Source organism: Myotis davidii, unplaced genomic scaffold, assembly GCF_000327345.1.
Source record: "Myotis davidii unplaced genomic scaffold, ASM32734v1 scaffold1416, whole genome shotgun sequence".
In the NCBI taxonomy this organism is placed as follows: Eukaryota; Metazoa; Chordata; class Mammalia; order Chiroptera; family Vespertilionidae; genus Myotis; species Myotis davidii.
In genome coordinates this window covers 565,528-576,559 of record NW_006287806.1, presented here as the reverse complement: position 1 = coordinate 576,559, position 11,032 = coordinate 565,528, and positions in this window count along the sequence as shown.

Genomic DNA, 11,032 nt, shown 5'->3' with positions numbered 1-11,032 from the left:
TTGACAGTTTTGTCCTGTTTCTTTGTCTCCGCATTTTTTTATGCTTTCTTGGTGCACCCCCTAGGGGTCTTTGTGCGCAATCTTGTTGTAGTTAAGCCTTGATTGTTGTAGTTAATACTAGGGGGATTTGACCTCCAGGCCAACTGGCTGTGAGAATCTAACATTTGACTTTTTATGTGTCAGTTTATTTTCATATATTTTGTGAGATAAGAATCTACAGGTTTTTCATATATTGATTTTCTACAACAGTATTTTTGTACAGATTCATCACTTCCCAGTCATTTGTTAAACATCCTCTCTTTCCATGTTAAATTCCAATGTATATTATGTTTTGCTTCAGAGTGAAATTACTTTTACCATTAATTTGTCTTTAGATTCTTATATCAATCTTATATTTTGTAATTATTTTTCTTTATAATATACCTTACTTAGCATTTTGTTTTTTCATAAATGTATTTTCTATTTTTGTCTAATTATTCCCTAGGCAATTATGCCCTTGACATCATTTTGTCAATAAACAAAAATTCCCATTGTGTTCATTTTTGGATTTTTTATTATTACTTTCACTACTAGTTTTTACTACTCTCACATATAATCATATCTTTCTACATATAATAACTACTCTAGCCAAACTAGATTTTCCCATTTTTTTTGCTTTTCCACTCTAATACATTTTACTCATTCTGTTTCTTCATCTTTACCAATGGAAATTCTATCCACCTTTTAAGGTTTAATTCAACATTATCTCCTGATCTTTGATGAAGTCTTTTCCCGATCAACCCATATTACTGTGTCTGTTCTTTCATGTCAGTAATCATGAAAACTAGCATAATGCCCAGGGGACCCACTTTGCTGTAAAAAGCCTTGAGGTTTTTTTGATGTCAACCTGATGGGTGTAGATTGTTGCTACTGCTATTGACAGTTGTGTCATCATTCTTATATATGATAATAGAAACCATAGAAACAGATGTTCCTAGGAGTAAGGATGTAAATGGTCACTGGCTATGGATGTTGTTGATATGGAAAAGTCAGTTTTCACAGGACTGAGTTTCCCTCAGGACACTAATAATTCTATTAATCTTATGGGTACTTTTTTTCTTATGAATCAACCATTTCACAAAACCTGAAATAAAGCTTATCAAGTTCTATAAAGAATGAAAAATGAAGATGTTATTCTTTTCTAATTTGGCACTGTTCACAAGCATGACTCTGGTTCTACTTATACCTTAGTAGGTATTCTCTATCACAGGATCTGTTTCCAAATTACAAAAGGTAATATACATTTTAATTGGATCCCTGTTATCTATCTAAAAACTGCAAATGAAATAATTACTTAACATTCCCCCTTCAATAACTTTTTGAATGACTAAATTCTACGTTCATGTTAAAAAAGTTCAACACTTATCAGCAATTATGAATATAAAAATAAAGTCTAATGATATAATAAAATACAGTACATAAAATGGTGCAGAATATAACTGGTGGTTAATTAAGAGATAATGTCCACATTACTGAATAGTGTCATCCTTTGGCACAAATATTAAGGTGAAGGAATGTCATTATTTAAAGAGCAGGAACGTAATTCATAAACACTGTACTTATGCTGTGCCTGATTTACAGGAGTACCACCCGATGACAAAAGCAAGAAGGGTATATGAGGATGGTGTTTTCATGCCCTTGACCCTCTGCAACACATGCCTTTCTGTCCTGAGGCAAAACACCCTGCCTTGACTTTAGTTTTTCATTTTTAAAATGGAGAAAACATCTCTGCTTTAATTGCTTCATATGATTTCAGTTATTGAAAAATAAAGCCAAAACTAAGAAAGAATATTGACAATTTAAGCAATGTTATATAACTGTGGAAAAGCTTTAAACACACACACACACACACACACACACACACACACCAGAGTTGGTATTGGTTTGCAGAACTGTTTTAGTCAATTAGAAGAGTTATGCTCCATAATAATTTTCTCAACTACTCTTCAGTATATGTTCACAGATACATATATGACTAGGATATAGGGTAAAACTGAGAGCCCTTCAAGTTATCCGTTGCTGAAAAATATGTGAACTCAATAGGGCCTTGTAAAATACATTTCCTTAGGTTACCTGTAAGATGGATGCCACAGGTCAATTCTAAGATTTAAAATCTCCAATTTTAGTAAAGAAAGAATATTGGAAATAATTCTAACAAATATATGATTATGTTACCAAGCAAGGGCCTGTTGCTCCATGCCAATAGGAACCAAAATTTTGACACTGGCCTTTGTGAAAATGAGGAGGCTAAAAGCTAATTCCAATGTAACCCTGATATTTGGGGGGCTAGTGATCTGAATCCATGCCAGCAAGCTCAGTGTACATTCTTGATAACCTATAATTCACTACTTCCTTCCCAGAAATTGGTCTTACATAACCTGTTACAGAGGCCATTAAACTGTGAACAGTGCACTGCCCTGGAGGGAGGGTTATTAACGCTGGTACCAGCCCAGACCATCAGCTATGGCCTGGAGACTCCTAACTCCTGGGGGCCTTCTTGCAAGGCCCGAAAAAAGGACCAGAAGCATAATCCATATTTTCGGGACAAAGACACCAGGGAAGATATAAAAAAAGAAACCCCCTGCATGTTACTTTACTGAGATTTGGAAAGTTATTTTATTCCCTGAGTCCGCTAGCATAAATAAACAGTGCCACTCCTTTTCTCTAAAGCGTCGCTTGGTTTTTCTGTGGTCTTCTGCAACAAAAAGAAAGAGCTATTTACTTAAAGCTGGGGCAGGACAGGTTGTAAGGGTTAGGGAGATCAGAGTGGCATGAGGTAATGCTGGTGGGGCCAGTTTTTTAAAATATATTTTTATTGATTTCAGAGCGGAAGGAAGAGGGAGAGAGAGATAGAAACATCAGTGAACACATTGATTGGCTGCCTCCTGCATGCCCAACATGCGGGATCAGCCTTGCAACTCGGGCATGTGCCCTGACCAGGAATGGAACTCAGGAACTCTTGGTCCATGGGATTATGCTCAATCCACTGAGCCACTCCAGCCTGGCTGGTGGGGCAAGTTTAGACGGGAGGGTTTCGGAACTTGGCCAATTATGGTATAGGGCAGACAAGGCACAGAGGAATTCTAATCTGGAGGGTTTGATTGGTCAGTTCTGCATTTTTCCTTAGCTGGTCTAGGCACTGGATTTTCCTTATTGAAAGACCTCTCATTGCCTAAAGGGCTTCTGTGGCCACATTTCCGCACTTGAGTTTGTAGAATTGTTAGGGGCAGAAAGAGACTATTGGAAACTAATTGTAGTTATAAGAAATATTACCCATGCTCTGTTAGCCATGATGGTTTTGTTCTGATTAGAGAACGCATATTCTAACCTGGCTGAGAGTTGCCCACCCTGGGACATGGGAGCTAACATTGGAGTGCAGTCCATCCTCTTGTCTTGAGAACTGCCTACCATTATGGAAAGATTTACAACCTCGTGGCTGAGACAATCTAGGCCTGGAGGCACCCGCTCTTTTCAACCCCCTGCCCCTATTACCTATAATCTGGTCCCGGGGCACCCAGGGCACCTGGAGGCCCCTACCCTTTGTGACCCCCCCCTCCCCAGCCTGCATGACTTGTAACCTGTAATGATTATCCCGTGCCCTTAGCCAGTGCCCACTTTTCCATGCCTGTAATTCTTACTTTCCTGTGTAATCTTTGTTCTTCTACCCAATATAAGTGTTAGGTCTGATCAAATAATTGAATTGATACCCCCTCCCCTGGGAACTGACCTTTAGGCCCCTTCACGATGGACACTCCACTTGCTTAGACCGCATTCCACTTACTAAGACCACTATCTCTCCCCTCTGGAGTTTCCCAGAATCTGGACCTGCACAGAGAATTCTGCGCCCAGAAAAAGCCTGCCTAGAGTCCTTTAAAAGCTCTGATTCCCCGTCTTTGGGTGCTGGTGCCATTTTGAGGCTCAGCCCATCTGGCACCCAGATGACCTAATAAATGTATAATCCCTTACCACTTTGACCTCGTGCATTCCTCCTTCGGCAACCCTAACAATAAGCAGCCGGTTTATGGTGGGGTGCAGAGCAGATTTTTGTGGATGACCTGCTGCTCTCCCACGCTGCAGGCAGTATTGGAATGAATGCTCATATAAGATTCAACCCTGTCTCTGCTTAATTAGCTGAAGTAGTGACTGGCAGCCCAGCCCCCTTGGTTGTCTGGTTATGGAGTGAAGATTATTGGTTCCAGGATCATCTTGGGGACATAGGTGGCACATGCACAATGCTGTCTCTGAAATAACTCAAAGGTTGCATTAATCACCAATCTGCTCTAAGGGAGTAGAACCATATTTAAGTTGGTCAGTGTGATTTATGTGCTGTTTCAATTATTAAAAATATAAAATTACATATACTATAGAGATATAAGATTAATCCAGTAAGGTGACTGTTAGGTTTGATCGAGCAATTGAATCAATACCCCTCCCCCAGGAACTGACTTTCCAGGCCATTTCACTATGGACATTCCCTTTTGCTGAGACCACACTTCACTTGCTGAGACCACATTTCATTATCTCTCCCCTCCGGACCCCTACAGAGAATTCTCCACCCAGAAAAAGCCCGCCAAAGGTCCTTTAAAAACTGCTGACTCCCATCACTGGGTGCTGAAGCCATCCAGGCTCAGCCACCTGGTGTGTGGATGATTGAATAAATTCATAATCCCTCACCCTCTGGCCTCGTGCTTTCCTCCTTTGGCGACCTAACAGTGACTAGATTTAGGGCAATTAAAATGTTATTGAATGTGTTACTGAACTCCAGTTTATGTACCTGATGCTTTGGAAAAGGTGTAGCGATCGAGAAGGCACCAACAGAGAACATGGGAGGCCTAATGGTGCCTCATATTCCTCTTGCTTGCTGGACTAAGTTAAGGGAATTTAGGGGTTGGGGACACAGGTATGCAGAAGTGCTGGCTGGGCATGTTTTAATTGGAGGGCCGTGGAACTTGGTCATTTATGATAAAGGGCACCAGCACTGGATCTTCCTGGACAATGAACCGGTGTTCAAGTTCTGTCATGTCCCTTTCCTTTGGTTGCGTGTGTGTGTGCTCCACAATAATTAATGTGCTTTCTACTCTACCCACAAAAGCAGTGTGTGTGTGTGTGTGTGTGTGTGTTGGTGGGGTAGGGGATGGAGGGTGGTGGAGACTTTAGTTCCTGTTGCAGCTAGAGGTCAAAATTGTTTCCTCTGCACATGCTTCATCTCTATGACATGCATTTTTGGTCTATTGTCTCTAAAAAGCAACTCAGTGTCTTGTTAAACAAGATGGGATCATTGTGAGCTGGTTCTGCAGTTAGAAATTGAGGTGACTTTCAAAACATACTTTGAAATGAATCAAAGGGCAGTTCAGAAGGGCTTTCTATGTGAACTGATGTTTTGTTTACACATCCATTACAGCTTGCAATATTGTGATTTGTAAGAAATTTTATATATATAGTCATTCAGGTGACCAAAGTACATTTTTCATACACACACACACACACACACACACACACACATATGCATAGTATTTGGTCTTCATCCACAGTTCCAAGCTCACAGCTCTCCAAATCCTTGGAATTTACTGAATGATAAGAGCCATAGGAGCATCTTTTGTTATATTTGACCTCTTGCCGAAACCGGTTTGGCTCAGTGGATAGAGCGTCGGCCTGCGGACTGAAGGGTCCCAGGTTCGATTCCGGTCAAGGGCATGTACCTGGGTTGTGGGCACATCCCCGGTGGGAGATGTGCAGGAGGCAGCTGATCGATGTTTCTCTCTCATCGATGTTTCTAGCTCTCTATCTCTCTCCCTTCCTCTCTGTAAAAAATCAATAAAATATATTAAAAAAAATATTTGACCTCTTGTTCTCAGTTCCTGAAATCACTTCAGAGCCATTAAGGGGAAATGGGTGTCTTGTTTTTTATAACAAGTCCCTTTCCACCACCATGGGTTTATGTGAATGAAGATAACCTTTATTAAGGACCTAAGGCTGGGCCGAAACCGGTTTGGCTCAGTGGATAGAGCGTCGGCTTGTGGACTGAGGGGTCCTGGGTTCGATTCCGGTCAAGGGCATGTACCTGGGTTGCGTGCACATCCCCAGTGGGGGATGTGCAGGAGGCAGCTGATCGATGTTTCTCTCTCATCGATGTTTCTAGCTCTCTATCTCTCTCCCTTCCTCTCTGTAAAAAATCAATAAAATATATTTAAAAAAAAAGGACCTAAGGCTGGGCATCGTTGCCAGGGAAACAAACCTTGAATAGTGGGTTGGAAGTTTTAGTCCTACCCTCTCATTTTCTGGGAGGGGAGAGGGGCTAGACTTTTAATCAAGTGCCAGTGGCCAATGAGTCCACCAATCAGGCCTCTATTTTAATGAAGCCCCTATTAAAACTCAAACAGGAAGTGTTCGGGGAGAGCTTTCAGGTTAAGGAATCAGAATGTATTTCCTTACGGGCTGTCTGGTCTCCCAAGGTCCCACGACAACAGAAGCGCTTTGTTCAAGACTTCACCCTATGAATCTCTTCTTCTGGCTGTTGGTTTGTATCCTTTAATATCCTTTATAATCAATTCATGGACACTTATACAACTTAGAGTGTCTGAGAATTGCTCGTTGGTGTGGGGAAGCCTCCATACACATACATGTGGAATTGGGTCCAGGAACCCAATAAAGACTAATCATTTAAAATAACTAATTTTTTAAACTAAATATCTGGTATTTATATAAGTTTAGTTTTGATAGATTAGTTAGTAACTGTCCCCCCCCCCCAATCAATTGTAATAACTGATAGATCCTCCCTTCCCCCCAACTGGTGGGTGGACTATGATGTAACCTGTAGCCTGGAAATTACTGAGTGACTAACCATGTATCTTATATGGACTATACATTGAACCACCAATTTACACCTGCCAAATACCCTAAGTCCTTGTCCTATATGGAGCATACATTAAGCCACCAATCAGTGCCCGCCGAGTACACTAAGCCCCCATTCCTTCTCATTCCGCCCCTCAAAAGGAGTGCCCACCTCTGCACGAGTTGCTGCCCTCCCATTGCAAGACAGCCTGACAGGTCTCTTTCCCCTAATAAAGCCTGTAATCCTGGTTTTCGGTTCCCGATTGGTCTCACATTCTGGTGCTGAAACCCGGGAGAGGTGAACGGGAGTGTGGACGATCCTTGGACCTAGCCCCGAGCTTCCCTGGCTCTGCTCGGTGGTAAGGTTCTGAGTTGATTGGCCCACCCCAGACACTCTCTCAAACCCTGCTGGACCAGGACACATGGGGATCTTGTCTCTTCCCACCCTCCAGTAGGCCTTTGGAGGCCTACTTACTCTCCCCTCTTGTTTTTTTCTCGCTCCCTGTGACCTGGAGGGGCATTAGGGTCTACAGAGTTTCCCGTCTACTCGGCTACTCATTCTATGAAAGCCCAGGTGCCTGGCCGGGGAATTCTCTTCTACTCCACGGGAAAGGTGTCTCAGGGTGACGACCTCAGAACCTTCTCTCGGCCCCCTCTCTGTACAGGTTGGTTGAGGGAACAGGAGGACACTCCTTGTTCCTTTCCCAACTTCCAAAAGCCCTTCCCTCCAGTCATAGGTACTTCTCAATCCAGACCCCCTCAAAACACACCCTTAGGGTGTCTCCTCACCAATCTCTCGACCCTTGGTCTTTCTGGCTACATCAAACCAAAGAAGCTCTACCTGGCCACAATATAAACTTGGCAATGCCTCTCAGTGGCCCGAAAATGGCACTTTCGATTCCAATATCCTCAGAGACCTAGATAATTTTTGCCACCGGACAGGGAAAACTTTTGAAATCCTTACAAACAGGCTTTATTTCCCTCCACTCTCGCCCCTCGTTTTACTCCTCATGTTCCACTCATCAGAGCCTCCTCGCAAAGTCCGCTTTGCCCTGTCAAACCGGTCCTCAGCCCCTTTCTCTGTCTTCTGACTCTTTCCACCCAGTTGATCATTCCTCTCCACCTCGCCAGCCCCCGCCAACCCCTTACAACCCCACCATGAAACCTGCACCCCATGCTCTACCCTCTGAGAACTCTAACCGCCGCCTTCCCCCGTGCACTCTCCACCAAATCTCTGTCCCCCTCACCTCCAGCAACCGAATTCACAGGTGGCTGGCCAGTTCCCTTTGTGCGAGGTTGCAGTGGGGGAGGGTATTATCCAGGTAGCCATTCCCTCTCACTTTCTGATGTTTCTCAAATCCAAAAATGCCTCAGCTCATTCTCTTCAGGCCCTCTTAATCAGCAGCCGCCTTCTCCCCAGTCCCTGAGAGCACAGATCCTGAGAACGTGAGCTCCATAACAGCCTTTCCCATCTAACACTCATTCTCAGGCCACCCAAAGACTGCCTTCCTCAACAGCCTCTTCTATTTCCGTGTCAATTCTACCCCTGAGGCGGGCAGCAGGAACTGAGGGCATAGTCTGAGTCCATGTTTCATTCTCTATGTCCAGCCTCACAGATTGAGATGCATCGTGAGTCTTTTTCCATTGACCTGACCACCTTTACTCCCCCGACATATGCCACAAACTTCAAAAAATAGACACAGGTCCACAAACCCCTCAAAAGACCTCGTTAATCTGACCTTTAAGGTCTTTAATAATAGAGACGAAAAGGCACAAATCCAAAATCAAAAGCGAGATTAGGCAAAGGCTGAGGCCCAGAAGGAGGCCTTCCAGCACCTAGCCACCGCTCTCATGAACCACAAATGAAGTGCCAGTCCCCCAACTGTGGGTAAGTCAGGGACTAAGCCTCCTCTGGGCCCATGCTTCAAATGCAACAAGGAAGGATGCTGAGCCAAGTCCTGCTTAAACCCGAGACCCCCACCTGGGCCCTGCCCAAGGTGTGGAAGGGAAGGCCACTGGAAATCAGACTGTAGTCTGGCCCCTCCGGTTCGGGCCTCAGCCAGTCCAGCATGGCCGCCCTCTGGATCCGGTTTGGAGCTCCCAGACCTCCTGGGACTGGCCACCGAAGAAGCTGCCCAGGCCCTGACAGGGCCCCACAGACTTACCTCACCAGGACAGAGCCTTGGGTAATGATTGTGGTGGTAGGTAAGCCAATCTCCTTTTTAATTAACACTGGGGCCACTTATTCTGCCCTCTCTGAATTTGCTGGGACCCTTGTCTACTCCTCAGTCTCTATTATGGGGGTTGACGGATTAGTCTCACAGCCATTAGCTACCTCACCTCTACACTGCATCTTACTAAATTCCCCCATTCACTCTTTTCTCATTCTACCTCGGTGCTCAGCCAGGGCTACCATGTATCCCTCATAAAGCCCAGTTGTCCCAAACCACAGTCACCTACCTCAGTTTCACTCTCTCACCCGACAAGGCTGAGACATTCCTGGGACTGTATAAGCCTTATCTCCTTATCTCCTCCATGACTGTCCCCTCCTCTGAACAAGAAATGTTCTCCTTTCTCAGGCTCACTGGGTGCTCTCACCTCTGGGTTCACAACTTAGTCTTCTTGCAAAGCTCCTCTATGACATGACATGGCGGAGGGACCCTCTCACTGAGCCTTTAGATCCCAAGGCCAACATTCTCACCCCTTTAATGCTCTGAAAACTGCTCTGACCTCAGCACCTTCTCACTCCCCCTCCCCCACTCCACCCTTCCCAAAGAACAACTTCATTGACTGCACAGGCTTACTTAACAGTCTGGCTATTATTAGAAACTGAGCTCATTATCTTCCCAAACTTAGCATGGTATCTCTAGGATAACATAAATGAAGCAGTTTTGAACCCAAATGGCTAGAGGCCTGGGATCAGGCTGCGGGACCTACTCCCTCCTCCCCCTGCATTTTCTCCAACCTCACATACCTATACATAATTTTCCAAAGTATTTATTAACTTAAAGACTTTGGAGCATTGCTGGATTAAATGATAAACATCTAAATATTTTAAAAGAGCATACAATACTGAAACATTGATTGTTAGACATATTTTAATTCACCTGCTCTTAATATGTATATTTTCTTGAAAGTAAGAGAAATACTTAATGGAAGGTCTGAGGCATGGTTATGCATTTTTGAAAAACATAGAAAGAAGGTTTGAAGGCTAATTTGAAAGTGGGAAATTTGTGAATGTTGTGTTTGTGATGAGAAGAAAAGAGAAATGTTGAAAGAAAGAAAGAAGTTCTAAATTAACTATTTACAAGAATAGTAAAAGGGCCATTTTACTCTGAGCAAGAAAGTGAGGTTTTAGTCTCCAAGCCTGGCAGGACAAGGTTGCTGGATACTTCTTAAGCTAAACCAGAGTATTCAGAAAAACAGCAAGGATTAAGGTTCAGTAAAAATAAGAAATTAAGCCAGCACAGTGTCTCAGTTCTTATCCAACCATGCAGGTCCCAGCTTCCATTGCTCCTTTCCTTCCCTTTCTCTTTTCCCTCCCTTTCTCTTTTCCCTTAGATAACAGCCCATTCTAACATTCCCTCCCACTTTCACTGCAATACCTACCTCAGGCTCACCAAATGCCTCCCACCATCCCTGAAGAAGACTCAGCGGCACCATCCAGGAGCAGATGACCTATCATTCCTCACAGGCTAAATTCTACTATTTCCTGCAGTGCATCCTGGAGGAAAGGTCCTGGTGGTGACCACAATCTGCTTCCTCAGAAGACTTACACTCATGGAGAGTAGATCTTACCTGGCAAGGGACCCTCCAACATTTTACTCCAGAAGAAGCTCAGGTTTTCAAATTCCTTTTATGTCTCGTCTCCTCACCATAATCCTCCTACAGGCAGCTAACAATGAATGCACCAATGAAGGTTTTTGGTCTTTTCAGGTGAAACAGACTTGGGATGATGAGGGAGTCATCAATCTAATCTAATAAAAGAGAAACATGCAAATTGACTGCGCCTTTGCTATGCCCCAAGCCACGCCCACCAGCCAATCAAAGCAACTATATGCAAATTCCCCAACCAAGATTGCGGCTGGCAGCCATGGAGCTGGAGGAAGCAGGAGACTTGGTTGCCCCGGCAATGGAGGAACCTCTGTCCTTTTGCTAGTGT